Source organism: Taudactylus pleione, unplaced genomic scaffold (assembly GCF_031769625.1).
Source record: "Taudactylus pleione unplaced genomic scaffold, aTauple2 ptg000145l, whole genome shotgun sequence".
Taxonomy (NCBI): Eukaryota; Metazoa; Chordata; class Amphibia; order Anura; family Myobatrachidae; genus Taudactylus; species Taudactylus pleione.
This window is the reverse complement of record NW_028284547.1, coordinates 6,360,658-6,388,021: the sequence shown is the minus strand read 5'-3', so window position 1 is coordinate 6,388,021 and position 27,364 is coordinate 6,360,658. Positions and strand designations below refer to the sequence as shown.

At 34.9% G+C, this 27,364-nt stretch overlaps 1 pseudogene; it reads left to right on the top strand.

Moving 5' to 3' along the window:
• Nucleotides 1-317: 317 nt before the first annotated feature.
• LOC148522665 (uncharacterized) lies at nt 318-27,223 on the top strand (annotated as a pseudogene).
• The last annotated feature ends 141 nt before the right edge of the window (nt 27,224-27,364 follow it).

Below are 27,364 nucleotides of genomic sequence, written 5' to 3'. Positions count from 1 at the left end.
TAATTGACATGGTCATATTTGCAAGTGTATTTAAATTTACCTCATGTTCTTTATAAAAAAATCATAACACTACTAGTGTAAAAGCAGATTTACTAAAATTATCAATATGCTTTTAAAAATTACTTCTATTCTTACAGCACAATACAGGACCTGAAATCATTTTAAGAATTTTAGAAGATTTTGTAAAAAATGACATTGTTCTCTTATCAAGCCAACTAAAGACATTTCTAAAATTGCTTGAGGATTCACAAAGGCAATTTTCATTAACTGGATAGGAGAAACATTCTACCGTAAATTTATTTATCATCTAATATATGATGCATATCACAAAAGTGAAGACGCATCTGTGCTCTAAGTGTGACAAAAGCTTTACACATAAATCACAGCTTCTCATACATCAGAAAAATCACACAGGAGAGAAACCACTTACATGTTCTGAATGCAGCATGTGTTTTTCCCTAAAGCAAAGTCTTGCTAGACATCAGAGGATTCACACAGGAGAGAAACCATTTAAATGTTCTGAATGCAGCAAGTATTTTACCTACAGAACACAACTTGTTAGACATCAGATGATACATTTAGGAGATAAACCATTTAAATGTTCTGAATGTAGCAAGTGTTTTACTGACATGACACAACTTGTTAGACATCAGATGATTCACACAGGAGTAAAACCATTTACATGTTCTGAATGTAGTAAGTGTTTTTCCCAAAAGCAAAGTCTTGCTACACATCAGAGGATTCACACAGGAGATAAACCATTTAAATGTTCTGAATGCAGCAAGTGTTTTTCCATAAAGCCAAATCTTGTTAGACATCAGAGGATTCACACAGGAGATAAACCATTTAAATGTTCTGAATGCAACAAGTGTTTTTCCCTAAAGCCAAATCTTGTTAGACATCAGAGGATTCACACAGGAGAAAAACCATTTAAATGTTCTGAATGCAGCAAGTATTTTACCCGCAGTACACAGCTTGCTAGACATCAGATGATACATTTAGGAGATAAACTATTTAAATGTTCTGAGTGTAGCAAATGTTATACTGACATGACAAAACTTGTTAGACATCAGAGGATTCACACAGATGAGAAACCATTTCAATGTTCTGAATGCAGCAAGTGTTTTCCCAAAAGTCAGGTCTTGTAAGACATCAGAGGTTTCACATAGGAGAAAAAACATTTATAATGTTCTGAATGCTGCAAGTGTTTTTCCCATAATTCAGATCTTGTTACACAGCAGAAGATTTACACAGGAGAGAAACCATTTAAATGTTTTTAATGCAGCAAGTTTTTTTTCCATAAGTCAGCTCTTGTTAAAAATCAGAGGAGTCACACAGGATAAAAACCATTTACATGTACTGAATGCAGCAAGTGTTTTACTGACATTACACTACTTGTTCTTCATCACAGAATTCACACAGGAGAGAAACCATTTAAATATTCTAAATGCAGCAAGTGTTTTAGTCATAGAACACAACTTATTAGACATCAGATGATACATTTAGAAGATAAACCATTTAAATGTTCTGAATGCAGCAAATATTTTTCCATTAATCATAGTGTGTTATACATCAGAGGAATCACACAGAAGAGAAAACTTTTTTAATGCAATGAATACTGTAATTTTTTTTTACCAAAAAGCAAAAAATTATTAGTCATCAGATTATTCACAAAGGAGAGAAGCTCTATAAATGTTTTAAATGCTGTAAGTGTTTTACCCACAATACACAACTTGTTTTTACATCAGATTATTCACACAGGAGCATGCAAATTATCAGAATGCAGAAAATGTTTTACTGTAAAGAAAACACTTGTTATTCACATGTGGTGTCACTCTGATGCCCTGAATGTAGCATGTGTTTCTCAAATAATTTACTGTAACTTGTATTAATTTAACATGTTTAGAAGTCAGGGCATTTTTGTTCAGTATGTCACAAGTGTTTTATATAAATAAATCTTGTTTAAAAAACTTTAGAGAAGACACATCTATCCTTGACCCTCTACACCATTGCAAAGATATAGACTATGTGTATGTTGAAACTGGCCAAAAAATACTTGAAATTAAAATGTATTTAGAATAATAAATTGCTCACTATTATGGCATAAGGGGGTTCTACTACTGACACCTAATACAATAGTAAACAACAAACATGAGAGATAATAGCAGTTGTCTTGGAGTAGTGCTCTGGTTTAAACATATTTTTTGTATTTTCAGTAAAGGCAGATTATCCATATTCAAAAATATCAGCACAATATTAGAACATAACAAATAGTAGGGAAGGTGAAGAACAAGTATGAAAAAGTGAAATAAAAATTAATTGGGGCTGGTGCAAGCATTGATTGTGCATCCTAATGGAGTGACTGATATCTGTAACAATCAGCTGTTCTGCTCATGCAGGTGATGAAACAAATAGAATAAAGAGTTTTATATCCAGTAAAGATTTCCAAAAGCTCCTCTCATTACTTGGATTTCATCTAATGGGTAATTTAAATTACTATATATGCAACTTTCTTGCATCCCCTAGTAAGTGCAGCTATATGTCACTATTACTGTACCATAGGACTTGTGAATTATAGTTTGCAACCCCAATAGGGCTGCATTCCAAAATTTGGATCAATATCGGGCTGCTAGGGGAATTAGATGACATTTCCACAATGTTACATTGGCAAATCACCCTCCTGGTTCCTAATTGAATTGATTCTGATGATTGGCAGAGATATGTTTACTGGACATGTCTACAGTATCCATGCACACTGACCTGTTTGACCCTACAAGTCTACTCTCTGATCTGTCTTTTACCTCTTAAGTCACAGGTCACGTGTATCCTATAGCAACCAATCTTATTACAAGATTTGTTAGTTTGTTGCCTCTAGACAGATAATAGCTGATATCTGGATGTTATATGTTATAGCACTTCATATTGTTAAATAAATCTAATCCCAAAGAGAGAATACTGTGTACCAGGCTAATAATAAAAATGCAGCACATTCAACTATGTAAAAATATAAGCACTACTAAAGAAAACTAATTATGACATACAGTACAACATAGTGATCCATCTCACAGAGGACAATATTATTAATTAGCAACACTTGATGTTGACTAAAAACTGATCTTAATAAATCTGTTTTTCATTGTAGAACTAATATGTTTTATGAGCAAAAAATATGTTTGTAGCCATGTAGCAAAAAAAGGGAGCAGATTTCACTCTAGAATTTTAGGTAATTTTTGTATTAGTGCAATGTGCCAACAATACATAATTACTACTGTCCCACTGGAGATCTAAGTTAAATTCAAAATTAAAGGTGCTCCTTGGAGTCATAGGGGTCTATTTACTAGGGAGTGTTAGGAGAGAGTTTAAAGTGATAAGGTACCAGACAATCTGCTCCTAGCTGCAATCTCACAGGCTCTGTTTGAAAAATGACAGTTGGGAGCTTATTGGCTGGCACCTTATCACTTTTCACTCTGTCTCCTAACACTGCTTAGTAAATTGACCCCATTATTATTATTATTATTATTATTATTATTACTATTATCCTTTATTTATATGGCACCACAAGGGTTCCGCAGTGCCTTACAAAGTACAGAAACAAATGAGCACACAAGACAACAGTTATTAACAATACAGACAATGCAGGACAAGTACATGATTTATAAACAATGCTGCATAACACCTAAATAAGCAGCAGGGTGTCAGTAAGCAGTTTTAGGTGCCATTGTAAATTAAAGTATAAGTAAGGCAAGAAGAAGCACATGCGGAAAGAGGGCCCTGCTTGTGAGAGCTTACATTCTGAGGGGATGGTCAGACAAACAGGAGTGACACAGATGGGCTAGATAGTGAGGAAGGAGCATAGAGTAGTAGGTTAGGATGTGCGCTGGAAAGCATTGAGGAAGAAATGGGTCTTGAGGGTCCCTTTGAAGATTAAGAGCCAGGAAGCCAAGTGATGGAGGAATTTTGCAGGAGCAGTGGTGTCAGAGGGGTATATTCAGGGTTTGGTGATGGCAAGGAGAATCAAAGCATTGCAGATGAAGTGCTCATGAATGGAGACCGGTTTATTATAGACAAAACTGGCTTTCCAGAGGAAACAGGAGAGAGGGACAGAGTTAAGAGGCGAGAGGAGAATAAGATTATTAGGGTTGATATAGTGTGGAGGTGATATTGATTTAGAGAAGGGGGATAAGGAGTGTGGGATTATGTGGCTGGCTTCTGAATTAGTAAGGGTGACAGTAGGTGGTGGGTAAGGTGGAGGTTTAGTGTGGTGTGGGGGGGAAAGGATAGGTAACTTGGAGAAAAGAGAGGGTGCAGGGTTTAGTGGTGGTGCAGCACGACCATGGTGGAAGAGAAGTTAATAATACTGGAGTTGTGGGAGATGCAGTGGAGAGACTTATATGTGATGAAGAGAGACAGAGGAGGGGAAGGAAGGGGAGAATGTAGAGGGGACTATGGATGGAGAAAAGAGGTGAAAACGGGTGGTAGAGGAGAAATTAATGTAGCAGCTGAGTAAGAGAGGAGTAGAAGAAAAGAGACATCGTGTAGATGAGGCAGTTGGGGGGGAAAAAGTCAGTAGTAGTAATGAGTGTGAGATGAGGGAGCAGTACAGGTCAACGGTCAAAATCAGATAAAAGGAAGAACAGTGCTGGAAGTTGTAAAGGCACAACTACAAAAGTATATTATAACCAAAAAATCAGTATAGAGCTGTTAAAGTAGCAAGGCTTGAAAATTAGTATACAGTATGAATATATATATATATATATATATATATATATATATATATATAAAAAAATAAAAGGTATAGGTGTGAAACAATGGTAGATACTACAGTGGTATAAAGATAAATTGACAGTGGTATTGGAATGATTTAAACAATGTAGAGAAGAAACACAAACATACAAGTATTAAATTTTCAGTAAGCAGGTAGTTGCTTGCAATGCTGAAGCAGGGTGTTGGCAAAAGGTGTGTCCAGGTTATAATGGAAGCTGGTTGCTGAGTAGCAGGTTTTCCAGAAGCTCAGAAGATCCTTTGTTTTTTTTTCCATGTTATAGAGAATTCTTTTAAAATGTCATCCTCCTGTCTTCCCGCTGCTTAACTCCTGACTAACTCTTTAAGTTATGCTGTACATGTAGTCCCACTTAGAAAAAAAACCCACTTTGAAATAAATCCTAGCAGCCTACCCCATAGAGTACTATTCTCATAAAAGTCATATGGAAAAAGAGGACTCCTTTGTGGAGGACGATTTCGAGTTGAAATGTATATAAATTTCTTACTTATTAAAATATAACCTTTTTATGAATGATAGAAAAAAACAAGTGGCCATTAACAATATCCTTTCATATAACAACAAACACACAGAAATGAGGGAGTGAATAAAAATGTTACTAATTGTGATAACTTACAACTGACCAATGTAGTATATGCCATCTATAATGGATTGGGAACTATCCTTTTATTAAAATGCATTTGTTATAGAGGTCATAGGAAGAGGTAAAGGTAAAGGTGCATACACACGCAATGATTTTTTGAACGATTATCATTAACTATATCATTTATCGTTCAATCGTTGAAAGAATCGTTCACTTTCTGAGTTAAAATGATGAATGATTATTGTTCATGCGCGTTCACGTTTGTAGTTTGTAGTTCAGTCAGACTGACCAACTTGATGATTTTCAGTAAGGGAATATGTAAAAATCGTTTGTAGTTCAAAAAAATCGTTCATTACATTTAGTAAATGAATGATTTTAGTAAACGATTTTAGTTAATTTTTCCCTTGAAAAAAAGAACTAAATTTGTTTACTAAAATTGTTCATTTACTAAATCGTTGTGTGTGTATGCACCTTAAGAAATAGTTGAAATACCAAAGGTAAAAATTCAAATAGGTATAAACAATCTTGAACATCCCATAAATAAATATAACATATGATATTTATGCAAAAGATTGCAAATTTACAGTATATACCTGGAAATTGAATAGCTCTTCAGTTGAACTTCATAAATTAATTGTTAGTTATTCATAAAAAAATTGCTTGTCCTCACATCAACATGCAATTACAGTACTAGCTGAACCATAACAATAAACATTTATAGCAGTGTTAATAATTCAGCACAAATATTAGGTTTCAATGGCAACTAGATAACGTGACATATAAACATTTACACTGTGCATGAATGAAGCATTGTAATATCAAATGCAGACTTATTTAGTGCAGAATCCAGTGTGGAATATTTTCAACATCTTTGCAGGTGGTAGCAATATTGTAAATGGTATTTTGTCTAAATTTACAAAAGCTTTTTATTTTGTATTATCATTGCAGATGACTAGTAATAGTGACATTCAGATCTCTCATGTACAGAATTACATTGAATATCAAAAATTTTTGAGTGAATAAATACATTTGCTTCCCCTCTTCTACATTTTGTTTTCAAGTTGCATTAACAGATAGATAAATGTCTTATATGGATGAGCGTTTAGTTTACCTACATAACATATAGGGCCCGATTCAGACCTGGTTGCAATGCTGCATTCACACGCTGCCAAAAAGGGCAGAGTATACAAATCCTGCAAGCTCACAGCACGGCTTAAGGATGCCATCTATATCTTACTGTGTGGCGGCAGTGCAATGGCAATCTGGTCTAGTGCCGCCCCCTTTCCCTTCACAGCACATGTCATCTCCTGGAAGTGTATAAGACAATCGGTAACATCAAGAAACATTGGAGGCATATTCAGTGCTTGAGGTAGACCTTACCTAGCCACAAGCACTGAGATTACTTCAGTCAAAAAAAGAGCCAGGTGAGGCGTACAAATAATGCTCCACTTTAATTATGGATGCCCTTACAATGCCATTTTGATGGTCAGACATGACTGCGTTCATAGCTTCACTCCCCTGTTTACAAGCACCTCCTCCTGTTACCACCCACAATTGTCACTTTCTGTCACTGAAATTAGCAGGCCATCTATGTGTTCTGAGCGATCGCTTTCCGATCACTATGAGAGGCTCGCGCACATGCACTGCAATGCATAAGCATGCGCAGATGGCGACAATCGACCAGCAGTGTGCAAACACACCGTTGTGACCAGGTCTAAATTGGGCCCATAGTTCCCAGTAATAAAAAACTCATAAAGGTATTTTTACCTAAAAGTGTCATATTTAATAAGTAAAACTAAAATAATACATCAGTTCACATGTTATCATCTAATGAAGGACAATAATACACACATCTATCCACTCAGTTACTCATAAATGTGAAAGGAATGATCACACAATTACAGAAGTTCATTACATTTCTTAATTCAGCCTATATTCTTACAACTGTAATGAACATTGGATCTGGGTTACATTATTATATGTGTCTCAGCATCAGGGGTGGAATTGGAACTAAAAGTGTCCCTGAAAAAAATGTAGAAGTGGCCTCACGTGGGTGGGACCAAATCAACTATAGGTGGAGCTAACATCAAAGTAGGCAGGATTAGTACATCGCTGCACCTGTGTGGATGCTGTTGGATTTAATGGGGCGATTCAATTATTTTATCGGGTGCCTTAACTAATAGGTGCAAAGCAGGTAAACCCATCTAAAGTACTGCTTTGGTTGCCCAAACTCCATTTTTGGTGGCAAAAAGTACCAACTTCTCGTACATTTCTGCTCACCACCTTAGCAGACTGCAAGCAGAAATGTTTCTATCCATGGCTAAGTGTGCTCGAATGGAGCCACAATTGAATTGCTAGACTTGGCACCCATTAGTTAAGACACCCAATAAAAGAATTGAGTTGCCCCCACTTCTTACCCTTCCCTCACCCGACCCACCTGCTATTATCTGTGCACAATATATTGCTTCATATTTCAATGACAAGATTGATAAGATCTGGAATGAAATGGTTTGATCTTCCTTAGCTAGTGACCTGTTCAATTCCCTACCTGGACCCTCTGGCACATTCTCTTCATTTGACCTTACAAAAAAGATGAAGTATCTACACTCTTCTTCTCCTCCTACTCTATTACCTCTCATCTTGATCCTATACCCTCACAAATCAGTAAATCTCTGTCTCCTGTGCTCATCCTAACCTTAACTAAAATCTGTAATCTCTCTCTCTTTTGGCATCTTTTGATCACTGTTCAAGCATCCAGTGATCACTCCCACTCTGAAAAAAACTAAATTCTGATACTAAAACTCTCTCAAATAACCATCCCATTTCCTAGCTCCCATGCCCTTCCAAGCTACTTGAGAGACTTGCCTACACCCGCCTCACACACTTTCTTAACTCAAACAAATCATTGGACCCACTTCAGTCCAGCTTTCATTCCCAACACTCCACAGAGACAGCACTGACTAAGGTAGTAAATGAACTGGTCACTGCCAAGGCTAAAGGCCACTACTCACTTCTAATTATTCTAGATCTCTCTGCAGTGTCAAAGAGATCTAATTATTCTAGATCTCTTTGACACTGTTGACCACTTTCTTCTAATTCAAACAATACAATTCCTAAGTCTTAAGGACACAGCTTTTTCTTGATTCTCATCTTACCTATCTAACCACTCTTTGACTGTTTGTGTTTCTGATTCTGTCTGCTCCTTGCAAACTCTGTCAGTTGGAGTACAGCAAGGCTTAGTCTTAGGTCCTCTGCCATTCTCAATCTATACCAGCTTTCTTGGCAAACTATTCAGCTCTTTTGGATTACAGTACCATCTGTACATGTATGATAATCAAATCTACCTATCCTCCCCAGAGTTATCACAATCTGTATTGGTCCGTGTCACTGAATGTCTTTTTGCCATTTCATCTTGGATGTCATCTTGCTACCTCAAACTTAACATTTCTAAAAAAGTATTAATAATCTTTTCACCAGCCAATAACAGTTACCAACCTAATATCTCTATCACTGTTGATAACTCGACAATCCACCCACCCCACAAGCTCGCTGCCTTATCTTTGACTCTGAACTATTCTTTGTTCCCCACATTCAATCTGACTCAAAATCATGTTACATACATTACATACAGTAGAATAGATGTAAAATTCCAAAACTCTCGTCCATGCACCCATTAATTCCCGCATTGACTATTGCAATAGTCTCCTTAATGATCATCCAAAAAACAGGCTCTCACCATTACAATCCATTACGAATGCAGCTGTGAGGCTAATCTTCCTTGCCAAACGTTCATTGTATGCTGTTCCATTCTGTCAGTTCCTCCAATGGTTGCCTGTTTTCTACCGCATTCAACACATAACACTTGTAATTACACATAAGGCTATTAACCAAACCACACCAACATAGTAAATGATGATCAGCAATTTGCTCCTAAATGCCAGAAAACACATGAAAATGGTCGTTAGACAAGTTTGTTGAGTGTTTGATCTAAACAATTTGTTCAAACAACTGTTTTTGTCCATTTTTCGGCATTTGGGAGCAAATTGCTGATTATCATTTGCTTTCATACCTTACCAGATTTTCATTCCAACCAATCAACTAGTTGGATGGTTAGATAGAAAATCTTTATATGTGTATACAGCTTAAATGATAAGATGTGTCTGCTTCAAGATTTCAGTGGAGCGATTATTTTTTATCCCTTTTTTAAGGTTCTTTTACTAGGTAATTTCTCAGGGTGTTGACTATAAAAAATGTATCCTCCACCTTTGCTATGGGAATCCTCAAGGGATACTGTTACATCATAATGTTGTTTGGTGTTTGCCACTGCAGTTGATAAAACTTTCAAAGTTGCTGTCCAACCTTAATTTCTTAAAATAATGATAGACTGTCCTCTATCTGTACTAATTGATCTGATCTTGACATATAATGGACTTCTACAGTATATAAAGCTGGTCTTACATAAAATATTTTTTCTATAAAATATTCCTTTAAAAAAGAAATTCATAAATAGGCATCAACTTTACTAATTATATATGTCTAAGAAAATCATTTTTAGTATTTATATTACAGTATTACAATGTCTTTAAGATTTTGAAAAGCATATTTTTAATAAAGTTGAAACTAACTTTGATATATACTACAAAGGTGCAGCACTCAGACACAGATGATGGCAGTCATATTGCAAATAACAACATTTCAGTTTATTAACTGTCTTTAGGATACAATTTAAAAAAGTAAAAACATGCCTTTATTTGTTCCACCACCACCACCATGTGCAAATCAGGACAGATGGGCTCCCCGCTTGGGGATGCCAAGCAATGACATCATCATGCACCCACACCTCTGCATGATGTCCCCTCATCCTGGAATGTCACACAACATGTGACCAATCACCCAGGGCAGCAATAGACAACAAATGGCAGCTGCCATAGAAGCATAGTAACAAAACATAATACCCATGAACAAAGCAAATACATAGGCATAATAAATGATCTCTGAAATAAGGATCACAGCCAACTACACTAATCCTGGAAACAAATATTCATTTTCTATATGGAGCCAGAGGAACAAGAAAATAGCAGCATTAATTGCATGCAAATAGAGAGAGAGATATGTTAACTCATTTGTGAGATTTGATACATTTGTCACATAGTTTCTATTTTTATTTTGATAACTATCTCTTATGTAATATTGGGTACAAACATATTGATATATTGTCTGTATGACCAATGAATGATATATTGTTCAGTGCATTTGCTCGTCTGTATACAAGATACGTTTGTAAACAATGTCTTTCATAGATATATTGCAATAGCTGTGCTAAACGGCAGTTGCAATTTATATAATATATATTATTAACATCTGCTTGAGTGTACACATGACCAAATGACACAATATGCAGCCACAGGAAACAATGACAATGACATCACAGCTGGTTCTACTTGGCAGACATATCATGTGGATGATTGGTTAGTAAGTATGCTTCCCAAATTTGACAACTTTGACAGCAAGTCGCAATAGTCCATTGGTTCTTAAAACAATTATGAACATTTAAGAATATTTTTCAAGAACTGTGGGGCTGATGAAGCTTTGGAAATAGAAAGATATTTAGCACTTAACTGATCATACAATACAATTCACTTTATTGTCATCAGCAACAAAACAGAACATGTTAGATTGTCAACTAAATGTCAATTACAAACACTTCAGCTTATAAAACAAACCAGTAAAACACTTCCATAATACTCAGGTCAATGCATTTTGACAGCTCAATAGATGAACAGCTACCGGAAAGAAGCTATAATATAGCCACTTTGTATGTGTGCACACACTCCTAAAGTGTATATTTGATAGTAATCTTTCGAAAACCATATAGTTGGGATGAATAGGATCAGCTAAGATGCCTCTAGACTGCTTTAATACTCTGCTCTCATAGAGATCTTGAATTTGAGGTAGTTTTCCACCTATTATTTGACCTGCAGTCTTGACCACCCACTCAAGAGCACCCTGATCTGCTGTGGTACAATTCCCAAACCATATAATAATCCCATAAGTCAAGACACTCTCGATTATACAACGATAAAAACTTAAAAGCGTCTCCGTACTCAGACCAGCTGCCTTCAATCTCCACAGAAAAAAAGGTGTTTCTGCACCTTTTTTACCACAGATGAAGAATTCAAAGACCAGGACAGATCCTTTGAGATATGAACTCCAAAAATTTAAAGGAATCCACCTCCTCAATGACCATATCATCCAAAACCACTGGTAATTTGGGTCCACAACCAACCCTCCTAAAATCAATTACCATCTCTTTAGTTTTTGTGGTATTTAGGAGTAAAAAATGTTCTTTACTAAATTCAAGCAATCTTTGCACCTCATACTGATAGGCTTCCTCACCCTCATTTTATTTCAGACCCGCAATGGCGATCTCATCAGCAAACTTCACAATCTTAACAGACTGTGAAGTTGAAAAACAGTCATAGGTAAAGAGAGAAGATAATAGAGGGCTCAAAACACACCCCTATGGGGCACTAGTTTTCAACAAAATTTCTCCAGAGATACATCCCCCTAACTTAACCACTTGGGGCCTATCTGTGAAAAATGTCAAAACGCATTTTCACATATACCCATTTAATCCTAACTGAAATAGCTTAGAAACCAAAGATGCAGGAATAATAGTATTAAAAGCAGAACTAAAATCAACAAATAAAATTCTAACATAGGACCTCCTTTGTTCTAAATGAGTCTGCACCGTGTGTAAAACTGTTAAAACAGTGTCATCTGTAGAACGATTTGCCCTATAAGCAAATTGGCAAGGATCAAATCCAGCAGCAAAGTGGGCTTTAGTATGTTTCAGCACTAAACGCTCGAAACAATGGAAGTTAGAGCAATCAGGCGATAGTTGTTTAAACATTTAGGCACACCTTTTTTTGGGACAGGGACAATAGTTGTTTCTTTAAGACATTTTGGAACTTGGCAATATTCAAGGGACACATTAAATATCAATGTAAAAATCCCTGCTAACTCATTACAACAATCTTTTAAAACCCTCCCCCGGATGCCATCTGGGCCTGCAGCTTTACCCGAGGTTATACTGTGCAAGCACTCCCATACTAATGATTTATCTAACACTAAGGGTAACTCTTTAGGTTGAATTTCTGGGACCATAATTTCGGACACATTTTCTTTGTCAAACCTATAATAAAATATATTCAGGTTTTCCACCAAAGCACTGCCTTCCTCACATAACTCAGTTGCTTTAGTTTTATAGTCAGTGATATCACATAGACCTTGGTGAAACCATGCTGCACTGCAGGTGGGGCAGATTTAAAATGTGCAGAGATATTTAGATTTTGGAGGGAGGTGTCCAAACTGACATCTAAAGTGCAGTGTAATAATAAAGCTGTGCAGTATTTGTGGGCTACATACAAAAATAGCCAGTATTTACACTACATGCAAAAAATGTATGTATTTACAGTCACCCCTTGCATTGCAACATGGTTTGTCCAGGTACACAGTTAAGTGCTAATTCTCACTCTATTCTCAAAGCTGAATAAGGCCTTGTGTTCCTATCATCTGTGACAAATGCTTCTGCTTTTATATTATCTAGCTATGGCCTATCTGTAACATTATCAACAACTGTGGATGGAATATTAAATGTATCCATAGTCTGCATAGTGGGCTTGAGTTAGAGTGGCACCTGATGGTTTGCATACACCTCTGATGGTGGCCAATCACCACATGTAGATACTACTGTGCATGTGATGATCAGGGTCTGCAGGATATCTTGCAGTGCGCCATAAGTGGGGCAGGGGTGGCTACCATTTTACAAAATGCACACACGTCACAGTTGTTTTGTAGGTGTGTTGAGTCCAGGGTTTACATCTGATGCAGATTTCCTGCCCCTAGTGATGAGTTCTGGCACACATTCTGTGTGGGCTTAGGCTGAGAGGGCTGTTGGTGATAAGATGCTGCATCTTGAATAAGCAGTCCAGGTAAAAGGCATGTCACAGTTCCTGTTCCTATCACAGTCACTGTTTATTGAAAAGTAATTAGAAATATTTCTATTGTATTAATGCAAGAGTAAAGTTATCTTAATTGAGAATAACTAGTGCATTATATGTATGGGCAATGAGTGAACATGTCAAACTCTGTATAGTATATTAATAAATTAGGTAGTGATATTCTTTGAATTTGCAGCAGATCTAAATGTGACAATTCTGAGCAAACACAGTGATACAGCCAACTCTTATATATAATGCATATAATTTGCTATTTAAGACCTTAAGGAATGTAGGCAAGAAAAGCAACTGAGCTAATCACAGATAAGTAGTCATTCTATATCCAGATACCCATATGGGAAAAGCACAATGTTATTAATATTACCTGATAAAACATATAAACATTACTTATTAATTTGTGATGTTTAACAGTCATTCGGTATTAAGTAGAAGTGCTATATATTAACAGCTAGTTAATCACTATTAAAATAAAAGGTAGCACTGTCAATATAACATATTTATTTTCTTTAATATCTAGTGCTGTAATAAATGTGGTAATATAATATTAACATTTGCTGTACTTAGAATAATTAGCAGAATATACATAGGAGATATTGGGTTGAGACTCAGGGCCTGAATTAGAAATGGATAGACTTGCATAGCTGTACACAAGTGACTGTACAATACCGTCCATCTCAGATGCAAAGCCTGACAGAGGACACTCGGACAGACTTGCTATACACCTGTGCTCACCTCAATGGGCTCTCCCTCCCCGCTACCATTAGCGCTGGATTGCTCAATTCGGTGAGCAGGACTCCAGAGACAGACAGAGAGGGGGAAAAACTGTGAGTCTCTAATTACTGGCTTTAACAAGCCTGCCTGTTAACACTGGAACCATATGGAGGAACTGTATACGTATTACCATTTGCTGCTAACAGAGAGACTTTCTCATTTATATTCAAAATTTTAATCCATTTATACCTCAGTCCAGATACACTGGAATATATTTCTACCAATGCTGCTGATGGGGCCATGATACCCTGTTTATTTTTTGACTCATGAGTACTTGAACATTTTTTAAGGGATATCCCTGGTTTAGCAGACTGCTGGTATTTATTATTTATTTATTTTCTATTGCTTCATACCATTCTGAGATATCTATATAATTCTATTTTAGATTGTATGTTATCTCTTTGGTATTTTTTTTCCTTCTGTTTATTAATAAATTATATTTATGAAATACCTCTGTTTATTGTGAATTACTTATGCGCAGGTGTATAAGCAAGACCTTAAAATAGTGAAGTTTGGTACTCTTTTTTTTCAACACAAAACAATGGGGTTGAAAAAATGACTTGGAATTTACAAATTGCACTAATCTCCAAAATACCTTCATTATTGACCCACTCCAGTCTTATTGGTCTATGCAAGATTCTTTTAATTCTATATAGTATCAGCAATAATAAACAATTATATCCTTGGAAACCACAGTTTTTAGCAAATAAATTTGGTGGAGTGAAAAAATCGTTAAAACATAATACACATTGTGTCACCTGTGTTTATATGCAAATATTTTTAAACAAACCTAAAGGTGATAATAAGTGGAAGTGCCTTAAGGGAAGAACAATATCCTTTGAAGCCACTTAGTTTTTTTTATCAGTTTCTTGTATGTTATAACTATAGACTGTGCCCATGTTTTTTGTCCACATTTTTTAATAAAGAAATAAAATAATAAAGACAATAATGCCATAGGAGTCTCAACATGTGTGTTATTGTGCATACACAAAATATCTTCCCAATCTATCTGGTAGGATGGATAATGTGCTCCATTTTACAGTGGTTTGGACCAAATTTTTCTTGATTATTGCATTCATACATTACCAGATTTTTATTCCCACAAAAATGATTAGACACACAGATCTATAGGTATGGTTATACAGCCTTATGTTTATCAAAGAAATATTATGTGAAAAGGGTTTTTAAAAAAAAAGAAGAACACTCTGCATATAAAGTATTCATTGCTAAAATTTAAAAATCTCAAGCAATTTTTAAAGCTGCTCATAATCCAGGAATGTACTATATCCAAAATGCATCATACTGAGACTGGTTGATGGTTAAGGAGAGGTGGAGTGTATATGATAATGTGGTTGAACATTAGTGGTTTTTTGGAAAAATGTTGGGTTTGTGGTGGCATAGGATATGTGTGTCGTTGAGACTGTAGGCCTGGGGTTAAGCTGTGAACATAAAATTGTATTCTTTATTTAATTCAATTGTGCCTTGTATATAGTATCATGAGTAATCCTTTCTATTTAAATTTTTGTGTTTATTTCTAAATCCTGGAGTTTACCTGCTATATTTAATGCTTCCCCTTCTCAGGAATCCCACTTTTGCTCTAAAACACTTTTTGCACAGGCGATAACCTGCTTAGTCATGGCCTCTGTGCAGTCTACTGACTCTCACATCCATTTTTTGGCTCTTCTTTCATTAATTTGTTCAACTTGATGGCCAGATGTTCTTGATTGTGAAGGTGTGATGTTTTCTCCTTGTGTCATTGTTGTATCTTGTGTTGGCCCATATTCATGAGTGGGTATGGTAAATACATATGTGTCTGCATCTTCAGTGCAAGGTGGTGCCTTCAAAAACAAAAAATACTAAAAAATATATACACATCTATCAATACATGGTAGCAAATTATAATTGTTTTCTTATTATGTTATATGTTAAGTATGTCATGTCTGTCTCATCTAAATATTTCTTGATATGTTATTTGTATTTGTTATAATGATGTATTTATTTAATCTGAAAGAAGTTTATTAAAAGTTATGCTTTAAATTATTTTATATTTCAAGAGTGCTCACATCACAGAGTTTTTTCTCGTCTTGGCTTTTTCCCCTATGTACAGGAACAGAAATGAAAATAGTAAGTGTAGAACACATATCAGATATGTTCTCAATATTTAGGGGTACTAATAAGAGGTTCCCATTCCCTCCATTTTTATTTGCAATGACCCTGGAGCCTGTAGCTATTGCTTTACATAGAAATAAATTATTCACTGGTATGAACATAGTAAAATAACTCTTTTGTAATGGATATTATACTGTTTATTTCTAATTTTGACACATTATTACCATCCATTATTGATTTGATTAGTAGATTTGGTTCTTTTGCAAGATATAGGGTTAATTTTGATAAATCCAATGTGATGCCTAAAAATATATTTTATCTCTAAAAAATAACTTGGCATTAATATTGCTTCTGTTTTTGAGACTCTTTATAAAATAAATTTCCCTTCTATATATAAAAAGTATAACAAAAAAATATTAGATACCTGGACACATCTATACTATATTGGGATGATTAGCTTTATTAAAAAGTGTGAATTACCCTAAAACAGATGTTACCCATCACTTTCTATGAGAAATATTTTAAATCCTATGATAAACTATGAATTTTTTTATGGGAAGGGAAAAAACTAAAATTGCTCTCTCTAAATTTTGCTTACCAAGGTCACAGGGTGACTTTGGGACTCTAGACCTACAAGTTTTCATTAAAGTTGTTTATTCTCATAATATATTAGACTGGTTCTAAAATAGAAGTATATATATATCAATTATTTACTTGAACAATTTTTTTTCTCTGCTTAATCTCCTGCAGCTTTAATGTTCCTTCCTGTATCTTCCATTCTGTCTGAAATGTGTTCTAATATCATTTTATTGATAAATATCACTCCTGGTTGTAGATTTACAAAGAATTTAAAAATTTTTTTTATCAACACCATTCATCACTTTGTGGGGAAATCCATTATTTACCCCTGGTTTATAAAATAATATATTTTTGTTTTGGAGGGACAAAGGGATTTCAGCTATGTAAGATCTTTAGATCTGGGGGGTGTATTTTAAGATTGCACCTCATTGTTTCATAAATATCCACTCCTGCGATCACATGTCTATTTGAATTTACAAGCAAAACAATACACCAAGTCTTTCTCTTGTTGTACCCCCATCCTTTGAAAAAGATCTATTAATAACATTCATGTACTCTCTATGCATGTGAGTCTATAAATCTTGCAGCCTGACTATAAATTTGACATGCATTATAGCTGATAAAGTTTGAGGCAAATTCACTTTTATATGGCAAAAGTGTTTAGGTTCACAGTTATAAACCCCAAACTACACACCATGATAGAATTATGATTATTTTACACTCAGCAATGTTCCAAGAAGTGCATTTTAAACTTTACATAAAGTTATATATCTTAGGAACAGAGAAGAAATATTGTAGAGACTTAATATGGATTATTTCTCAAAAGAAAACAACCTAAGGCAAGTTTTTTTCCAACAATTTTGGGAATGCTGTAAGGTTAGAAAATTTTTGGATAAGTATTAGTATTTATTACTTCTGTCTTTCATATATTACTAAAGTGTTATCTTTTGATATGCTTTGTTGTTTTGAAAACTGGGAACAGGATATAAATATTTTTTATCCTTTCTCATTCTTGCTTTGAAAATTGCTAAGAAAGTCATTTTGAAATCTTGGACAGTTCCTTTTTTACATCATTAGGAGATTTTACAACAGATCTTACATTTTGATCAAAGATCATAATTGACTGATACTGAGAAAAGTATTATCAAGTTTTTTAATAAATGGGAAGTATATATAGATATATTACACAGTACAACTTAAACAATATTTTGAAACTATTTGAACAAATAACATGGAATCTTTATACAGAACTTTCATGAAAGGGGAATATACTATATTATTCAAGTATAGGTATAAATAATAAAGGGGAGAGGGGAGTGAACCAGGTCTCTTTATTGCCTATATCATACATTTGCTCTAATTTAAATTATTATTATTTGAGGTGCTGTTTCTATGTGATTTTTCAGGGTGTTGACTATATTAAATGTATCATTTTCCATTGCTATGGGGATCATCATAAGAGCATGTTACATTATAGTACTATATGGTGTTTGCTGCTGCACTTGAAGAAACTTTTATCTATGATATTGAGTATCTATGATACTCATTCTGTTCTTGACATATTATTGACTTCTACATTATTAAATACTGGTTTTACACAAAACATGTTTTTCATTAATATTTTCATTTAATAAACAATTTCACAACTTCACTGTTTATACATGTCCAAGGAATTCATACTATGCGCTTCTATTGCTATGTCTTTAAAATGATTACAAATATTACATTTTCATTCAGGTTTGTATACATTATATACTGTTATAGTTTAGCAAGGAGGTATTGAGAAATTTCTATACATATGTAGAACAGGTCTTTTTGCTGAAACTTTGGCCAGACAATAGGTGACTTCTAATCTAAAGACCACATTGGTGACATAACAATATGCTAGAAGTTGTTGTGATCTAATTAGAATGCAAGGTTTTAGCCCCTGTTAAGGTGTATTTAGAATTTCCATTTGTAGTAGGTGACTATACAAATATTTACACCTCATTTACAAGAGAAGGAGCTGGGTGTGAGAAGCTGCTATGTTAATGAAAATCTAGAACAGTTATAAGACCTTAATTTAAATGTCACCTATCAGTGTTAAAATTTAGTCTGGTCGTCCTGGGAACTACTGGAGAGAGATGGGGGTGGACTGACTATAAATTGGCTGTATCGGGCTACTAATAGCTGAAGGATTTGTTGCTGGTTGTGTTGCTGGTTGAAGAGCTGGAAGACTGTAAGAGTAAGACAGAGACAAGAGGAATAATATACAAAGTTAGGTAATTATACATTAATACACAATTATACATACAATTATACTGATATATACAAAAAATATTTGTAAATATAATTTTGTAGATATTCTCAATTCTTAAAATATTTTACCTTAACAATGGTAATATGGCTCCTACACAAAGTATTAGCACATGGTATTGCTTCTTTTTATCTATGATCTATCTATTTATTTAGTCTATATAGCTATGGTGGTATTATGTGTGTTATATAGTATATCTATATATTCTCTTTCAGTCCTTTTTATCATACAGTATGTCTAACATATTTGTTTATTTTAAATTCTCTATTTTATAGCAGGTACATGCATGTACATTTTCATTATAATCTTTATCTTTAATGATAAAAATATTCCAACATTTTCTTGTTTTATTAAGAGGTTAGCACATTTTTTCCTTTTTGCTTAGTAATGTTAAAGGGATATCTAAATAGCAGCTCCTTCATAGTATCTTACATATTAATCTGTGAATCAAATTAATATATATAATTGAGTTATTTAGGTGGTAACGCATTGTGAATATTTAACAAATTACCTATTGCAACAGCTTAAGTTAGTAAATATAAATGGCTATATAGGTGGCAGTTCCTTCATAGCTTCTTACATATTACTCTGTGCATCAGGTTCATGCATATAAGGGGTATCCAAGGAGCAACTCCTTGAATGTATATTACAAACATACTTTGTGCAGCAGGTTAGTGTTTATATAAAGGTATCTACTGTAAGTAGCAGATCATATATATTATCTAATCAGGTTTGTATATAAAAGTTAGTATTTAGGTGTTAGCTCTTTGTTAGTATATTGCAACAGCTTAGTATATATAAAGATGTATCTAGGAGACAGTTCCATCTTCTTATATTACTTTGTGCATCAGGTAGCATATTTTACAGGGAATCTAGGTAGCAGCTCCATCATAGTATCTTACATATTACTCTGTGCATCTGCTTTGCATATATAATGGAATATCTAGGTGGCAGCTCCATCATTGTATCTTACATATTACTCAGTGCATCATGTTAGTATATATAATGTAGTAAATAGATGCCAGATACTTCATAATATCTTATGTATTACTCTGTGCATCAGCTTATTATATATAATGAGGTATCTAGGTCCCAGATCCTTTATAGTATATTACATATTACTCTGTACATCAGGTTGTTATGTATATATATATATATATATATATATATATATGTATATACACACACACATATATATATATATATATATATATATATACACAGCACAAATGGCAGCACTCCACGACTTGATATGATGTAAACAAAGTTTAATCCAATGACCATTTCGGGCACATGCCCGTCATCAGGGATATAAACCAACAATACAAACTCCACTTACATATATACCAAAAGTGATTTACCTTAATCAGCTGATTGTCCACAGCTGGTTCGCGATGCTACAAACACCCAGGGACACGTGCCCACACTGCAGCATCACTGCCTCTGGGACGTCACAGAGCCAAGACAAATGGTCGGGCCAATCAGCCGCCACATCAAACATTGTCAAGGCAATGCAGTACAAGCTAAAAACAAATGAAAAAACACATGAAAATTTTATAAAGCATGCATCAAATACATACAAAGACAAATGAAAAAAATATATCATTATATATAATTACATCCAATCATTTTTGGGAGAGAGAAGTTGAAACTGTAACACAATAAAGAAAACACTGCAACCCCCAAGATTCATTAAGCCCTTTAGGAGCCATTGTGTCCAATTAAAAAATCCAGCGGCATTCAGCTTGTAATACATATTTTGCCCTATTGCCACCTCTTATACTAGGGGGGATATGATTGATAACTTTAAAACATAAGTCTGCTACTCCATGCTGTGCTGATATCCAATGTTTGGCCACTGGCTGGTCACTAGTACCAGAGTTAATGCCTGAGCATATTGCAGATCTATGTAGCACCAAGAGCTCCTTAATCTGCCACTCTGTCTTGCCTACATAATATAGGCCACATGGACATGATAACAGATAAACTACAAAGGTAGTACTGCAGGTCACTGGAAATCTGATATGGAACATTTTCCCAGTATAGGGATGATGAAAAACATCTCCCAAATTAGCAGACCTGCAGGTAATGCACCCAATACCCCTATGGTAACCATTTTTTTGAGTGAGAAAAAGAGATGTTTTCCTCTTCCTCAATTTAGCAACATCTAGATGAACCAGTCTATCCTTTAGGTTACGGCCTCTGGTATAACAAGGCATCACTTTAGTATTAACCAAAGATGGAAGCTCATCATCACTCCTCAATAATGGCCACAGATTTTTTACAATTCTCGTAGTATCATTACTTCTAGTGGTATATCTATTTACCCATGGTATCTTTTTGACAACATCCTGATGTACAATGATAGAATGCAAAGCAGTGTCGTGAGGAATATTACACACTTTTTCTTTAATTTTCAGTAACTCATGTCTATTGTAACCTTTCACCACAAATTTGTTGACCATTAAGTCAAGTTGACATTTTAGCTGAGTAGGATCACTGGTAATATGTCTAACACATAAGAGTTGCAAATAGGGCAAACCATGGCGTAATGGCAAAGGATGGAAACTATCGTGTCGAAGTTCAGAATTCCGATCAGTCTCCTTGACAAATAGATCAGTATTACAAATGTCATTGTCATTGATAATATTCACATCCAAGAAATGTACATTAGATTTGTCAATTATGTAGGTAAATTGAACCTCATGACCAGTACGGTTATGCACCTCAAATAAATTCTGTAGTTCATTATGCATCCCTGACCAGAAAATCAATAGATCATCTAAATATCTAAAAAAAAAGAACAAGTTTCTCAGCAATGGTAGAATTACTAAAGAACATACTCTGTTCAATCATGTGCATATAGGCGTTGGCGTATGATGGGGCCACATTGGACCCCATCGCACAGCCCGCACATTGTTGATAGAATTTATTGTCATAAATAAAATTGTTCCTAGTAAGAACTAGATCTAGCATCTTATTGAATAGGTGTATGGGTGGACCAGTATACAAACTGTTTTTACTAATTAAATTTCCCACTGCTCTAAGCCCTTCATTGTGTGGGATACAAGTATAAAGACTTGTAATATCAGCACTACAAAGGAGGGTTTCAGATGGTAATTTACCCAACTCTTTAAGTTTAATCAATAAGGCGTGGTATCCTTTAAATAAGTTGGAATATTTTGTAAACATATGTTAAGATAGTAATCTAACATCACTGAAATGGGCTGGTATAGTGACCCCCTGGCCGAGATGATAGGTTGGACAGGAGGGTCTACTAAGGACTTATGTACCTTAGGCAAGGTGTAAAACAGAGGTACAATAGGGTAATCAACCGTCAATACACTTTTCAAATCTGCAGTCGTAAGGCCCTCATTAACTGCTTCTGACAAAATTGAATCAAGTTCTTTCTTATATTTTGCTGTAGGATCTATTTGCAATAATTCATAGGTATCATGATCTGACAATTGGCGCATATATTCATTATCATATTTATCAAGGTCTTGCACAACTATCACCCCCCCACCTTATCAGCGCCACATATAACATTATCCATGCATTTTTCAAGGGATATTAAAGCCTGATATTCATCTCTAGATAAATTGTTGGGAAAAGAGGGTTTCTGGGGTAATTGTGCCACTTGATGATCAACAAGACGTGAGAATGTCCCAATGGATGCATTAACTGTACTTGGGTTAAATCTGGACCAAGGTTTAAATTTATTTAAAGTTAATGGTATATCTTGTTATTGCAGATTCTCCTCCAATGTAGTAGATATATTTTGTTTACCAAAATATTCTTTAAGACGTAAACTCCTATTAAGTCTGAAGGTGTCCACTTTCCACTGAAAGGAGTCAGGTTTATTAGTTGGTATGTAGGAGAGTCCTTTTGATAGAACTTTCTCCTCCACAGGTGTAAGGGTGGTGTTAGAAATATTAAATATGGCATTCACCCCTTGCGGGGTGGTTTCCTGGGGGCATCTTTGCCGCATGTTTTGCCCACCATGGCGAGTCTGCCTGCACCTGGGCTGTCTACTGATGCCCTGGTGATAATACCTAAAGGGTATTGTATCCCTTGAGTAGAGGTAGTGGGCAGAATTTCCATTTTGCTGGCTGATGTAGTAGATCTTTCATATTTTCCCAGGGGACCAACGTGTCCTAGTGTATTTATGTATCAGCCGTTGTCCACCGGCAGTTGAATTTAGCCAAGTGTATACCCTCTGTTGTTGATAATCGAGTTGCACTTTAGACAATTTGACTTTTTTAAATTTAATTAAATCAATCTTATTTTGCTTCAATTGAGATTGAAGTTTATCCAACCAGCTGTTGTTGGTATCTTTTATTAAAGTATTTTTATGTTCAATCTCAAACACTGTAATTTTCTCTTTAATTTCTCTGAGTTCTCATGTGGATTCAACAATAACCAGGAGGATCAGGCCCATGGAACATTTTTTGAGTATTGCTACCTATTTGCAGCAGAAAGGTATACTGTATGTACCTATAGTTAGGGTATTATGAATTCTATATATATATAATTCTATATGGTATATATGTATGTGGAGTTTTTATTGTTGGTTTATATCCCTGATGATGGGCATGTGCCCGAAATGGTCACTGGATTAAACTTTGTTTACATCGTATCAAGTTGTGGAGTGCCGCCATTTGTGCTGTATATTTTGGGCTACCTATCCCATTGAAGGCAGATACACATATATGTTTCTGAGACTTTGATGAGTGCTGGGATTTTTTCTACTACTAAATATATCATCACAACATACAACGCACAAGAGCGAAAGATCAAAGATTCCCAGAATAAATACTGACATATACTGAAAATGGATCCCATTCTGAAAGAATCTCTACCTCCTAAACCACTGATTGTCTTTAAGAAAGCCAGGAGTCTCAAGTATCACCAAGCTCCCAGTATGCTGCCTAATAGTATGACACAACAAGTGAGTACTCTATCCAAGTATCCTGGCTGTTATAAATGCAGCAAATGCAATATTTGTAGATACCTACACCCACAGAGGAAGACCTCCAAGAACTTCAACAACTCAAAGGAATACAAAATAAAACAGCATATCAACTTTAATTTTACATCTATCATTTACATACTAGAGTGCACATATGGAACCAAGTATGTGGGGAAAAACAAAAACAACCTTAAAACTCATGATTCAAGAACATGTCTGTAATATAAAGAACAAAGTAGAAGGACACATGGTCTATAAACATTTTACTGAACATCACGCATCCAATCCTGAAGAAATGACTTTAAAGCTCTAGAATATGTTACTCTGGGAGAAAGAGGAGGGGGATCTCTCTAATAAATTATCCAGAAGAGAAATGTTCTGGATTTTTGAATTACAAACCCTACACCCTCAAGGCTTCAATGACAGTTATGAAATCGCACCATTCATATAGACAGGTTTGCCCACCGCTTATGGGATATGAAGAGAGGATGTCACTCTGCAAGAAGGTGCACGTATCTACCGCCATATCACACTAAATATGACCAATGTTGTCTGATCTTGGAAAATAAAAACTGAGAGCCTGATCAGTACCTGTTGGGAGACCAACAGAGAATATCAGGTGCTGTAGATCTCTCTCATCTGCAATATGGACCATGCATCTCATTCCCAGATTCAGTGGCTCAGAGGTGTATATATGGATGTGGATTTATTTATATGGTGAAACTATGATGGATAAAAACACCATCAATTCACCAAATGAGGAATATTGATCCCTATAATCTCTAACATCTAAACATTCACTCTTTAATATGCTAGTACTCCAACAAATAAATGTATATAAACAAATATATATTGAAGGTTACTTATCTGTTTCTCTTGCTTTCTAGCTATCTGTATGGCACTAATCTTTCACTTATACTGAATCTACAAGTAATACACTCACGTTATTCCGTGAATACCAGACCATGAATAAATGCACAACTCTGAGCTATACATGACCTAAGATACATCTGTATTTATGCATCTTATCATGTTTCGCCCTCATAGATCTTTGGTGCATTATAAAGTTCAATATATCTTATTGGTGCAATCGAACATGTTTGTATATTCAGAAATGTTCACAGTAAATACTTTAACAATATTGTTTAATTCATATACGGTCTGTTAATATTTTTAAACTTGTAGGTCTACGTAGCCATGCATAAAAATGAATATGCAGTATGGCACATGTAATGTAAAGGGACTCTTTTATTTAAAAGTGGCTCCATAATAAAAAATAGACCAATATATATATATATATATATATATATATAATGTAGTTAAAATTCCGTTCAGATAGTATGCCGGTTGAAGATATGCCGATGCCTGAGTCCCAACCACTGGTTATAGTTTCTTAAGCAAAAATACCCTAGAAATACATAGTTTGTCACACAACAATAATCAAAGTTTCTGTGTACACATCACTGAGAAAAATAGCTTTAATCTAATCATGTTATCCCCTTTCACATGATGTGTGTAGAGAAATGGGGGCATCCTGGTTCTTCAGCTGACAGTAGGTGTGACAGCATCAGCAGGGGGTGAATAAATTATAATCTGCACTTTCTGAGGTCACAGTATGAGGATTATACAATATTTATAGACAGTGCAATTTTTTAGAAGTAAAAGGCAGGAATTTAGTTTAAGAACCTATTAATAACTAGGACATATTGCCCTAAGCCAAAATGTTTTTTCCATGAAAAAATAATTATTTTAAAGTCCCTTTGGAGTGCCATACTTTTGAAATACTACATATACTTGTTTTTCTATAGCTCCACATGAACATATTGTTCCAGAAAAAAAGCCCAGTTTATAGATCCATTAATAGACCATGTGTATTATGTTAAGTATTGGTATTGTGTATTATGTTAAGTATTGGTATCTGGTGCTAGAGGGTAGAGGTCTCTGTGCTGCACATTTGACTTGAAATGGTATTATAGCATTTTGATAACATAAAAATCATTGAAACCGTATTACTTGATTGGGTCATATTTGCAAGGGAATTTAATCATACATCATGTTCTTTATGAAAATAAAACACTTTTTGTGTAAGAGCAGATTTACTCAAATTAACAATATGATTTTTAAAATTAAATCTTTTCTTATAGGACAATAAAGAAACAGAATTCTCTTAAAGAGTCTTAGAAAACTTTGTAAAAAATGACATTGTTCTTTTATGAAGACAACTAAAGACTCAATTTCTTCTTAAATCGCTTGAGGAATCACAAAGGCAATTTTTATTACCTGGATAGGAGAAACCTTCTACGGTTAATTTGTTTCTCATCTAATATATAATGAATCTCATAGAAGTGAATCCACATCTGTGCTGAGTGTGACAAAAGCTTTACACGTAAATCACAGCTTCTCATACATCAGAGGAGTCACACGGGAGAGAAACCATTTACATGTTCTGAATGCAGCAAGTGTTTTTCACACAAGCAAAATTTTTTTAGACATCAGAGGATTCACACAGGAGAGAAACCATTTAATTGTTCTAAATGCAGAAAGAATTTTACCCAAAGTACAGAACTTGTTAGACATCAGAGAATTCACACAGGAGAGAAACCATTTAAATGTTCTGAATGCAGCAAGTGTTTTTCACAGAAGTCACATCTTGTTAGTCATCAGAGAAGTCACACAGAAGAGAAACCATTTACATGTTCTGAATGCAGCAAATGTTTTTCACACACGCAAAGTCTTTTTAGACATCAGAGGATTCACACAGGAGAGAAGCCATTTACATGTTCTGAATGTAGCAAGTGTTTTTCCCAGAAGCCAAGCCTTGTTAGTCATCAGAGGATTCACACAGGAGAGAAACCTTTTAAATGCTCAGAATGCAGCAAATGTTTTACCATTAAGTCAAATCTTGTTAAACATCAGATGATTCACACAGGAGAGACACCATTTACATGTTCTGAATGCAGCAAGTGTTTTTCCCAGAAACCACATCTTGTTAATCATCAGAGGATTCACATAGGATAGAAACCATTTAAATGTTATGAATGCAGAACTTGTCCATAAGTCAACTATTGGTAAACATCAGAGGAGTCACACAGGAGAAAAACAATTTAAATGATCTGAATGCAGCAAATGTTTTTCCTGTTAATCACAACTTATTATACGAGTCACACAGGAGAGAGACCTTTTAAATTATCTGAATGTTGCACAGGAGTAAAACCATTCAAATGTTCAGAATGCAGAAAATGTTTTACTGTAA